Raw genomic sequence first — 2,035 nt, forward strand, 5'->3', positions numbered from 1 at the left:
TATCGATTTTCATAACCACCAAAGTAAAGGATGATTTGTCTGTTTCTTCCATGATCTCAATTTAGCTTAAAATATAACAAAACGACGTTAGTTAAACGTTCGACAAATGCACATTTGGGAAAATTTGGTTTGACACCATCGAAAGTACATCGATGAAATTTTTGCGAAAGTCAATGCAGCCTAAAAGAAGTAGTTTTTAATTCTTTTGATCGCCTAGTCTCCATGCGTTCGCTTTCGATCAACTAAAAGAACGGCTGTGCATCGTCCAGTGGCCCAATTCGTGTCTGCCTGAATACATTTTGAAGGTAAACCTCAAGTCCAGATTCATTTGGCTTTCCTCCAAGGATTTCTTAGGCAGAAATGAAAGATTGGACGCATCGCAAAAGTTTTCTTACCACTTTTGTAGCCCTCCGTTGAACTTCTCGAACCAGGCAACGTTTCCACGATTGATTGGATTCCATACTTGGGAGGGAACTTCTACAAGAAGGCATACATACGACTTGAGCAGATTCATACGGGTAGGCGGGTCTCTAGAGCGAAAGTGTCGTTGGATCATGCCGAACATCCACCAACAGTTTTGGCCGAAGCTCAGGCGATTATCGAATGAAACTCGAATCGACTTGTAATACAGAGTTAGCATCGTGATACTATCTCTGGACTTAAACCTCCGATATATCCAATCAGCTTTGCCAACTTTCAACTGGATATTCTCATGGAACTTTCTATTATTTTGGAGGACAATACCTAAATCTTTCGTAGATGAGACCTGCTGAATGCCGTTTGTCTTCATTATAGTGGAGAGTCTACGTAATGACGTTAACCCAAAGGTATTCGCGCAGACTTTCATTCCATTTAAGGCCAAATTACTCTCGGCAATCCAAGAGTAGATTTGGTCGAGGAGCTCTATCGGACAGAATGCTGACCATTCCTACCACACACTAATATTGTATTTTCGGCAATGGAAGAGATGTTGACATTGCTACTAAAATTAAGCTTCTAAAGTGGAGTAATGAAGATGATGAAAAGGAGAGGACCTAAGATTAAGCCCTGAGGAACACCCGACTTGACATCATGTGTGTCACTAAGGGCTCCCTCAACCTTAACCAATTTCTTCTTACATCAAATGAAATTACTTAACCAATTAAGAACCTTGCCTTGGATCCCAATCTCATGGAGCCTTTCAACTAAAGGACCATGATCTACCTTGCCAAGGGCCCCCTTTCAAGGGGCTTATCGACAACATCGACTGATTCATGGCTCTCCAGTCCCTCAATAACCTGCTCTATATGTTCAATCAGTTGGGTAACCGTGCTAAATTGTGTTCGGAACTGGTTCAGAGGACAGCTTCAAAAATAAGCGCTGCACATATTGCAGAGGCTCGCTGCATCAACGACCCCAATGTCCGGCTCGAGATGCGTTTTGTCGTAATTGCGGCATCAAGGGCCATTTCGACAAGGCATGTCGGAAACCGAAAAAGTTTCATGTTCGCTCAAATACCGTAACCGTGGGAAATACTTCTTGTAATGTTCGTAATTTAACTCCTACAGCGCAGATGACGATCATTCTTGAGGATCGCTATGTTGGCGTTGACGTCCTTTGTGATACCGGAGCGAATGGTTGTCTCTTGCCTCATTCATTGGTCAAAGAAAATAACATATCTCTTTACTCATCACAAAAAGCAAAAATCTTGGCTGCTAATGGATCGCAAATCAGATGCCTTGGAATCTCTTCACTCAAAGTTCGATATTATGATCGGGAACTCGAGCTTCAGGCCTACGTTTCTCCCGACGTTTCTACGTTTTTTCTATCATGGCAAGCAATGATTGATTTCAATATCATCCATGAAAACTTTCCGAAGCCTTTGCCCAAGTTGCTCTCTAGTGCTATAATTGACAGGGTCACATCTTCAGAAGAACTATACACGGATCGTTCCAATTCTGATGTTGAACGATACAAAGATGCACTTATCAAGAAGTATGCATCAGTTTTTGATTCCTCAACTCAACTACAAGCCATGAAGGGCACTCCCATGCAT

This window comes from Tigriopus californicus, chromosome 3 (assembly GCF_007210705.1).
Source record: "Tigriopus californicus strain San Diego chromosome 3, Tcal_SD_v2.1, whole genome shotgun sequence".
Classification (NCBI taxonomy): domain Eukaryota; kingdom Metazoa; phylum Arthropoda; class Copepoda; order Harpacticoida; family Harpacticidae; genus Tigriopus; species Tigriopus californicus.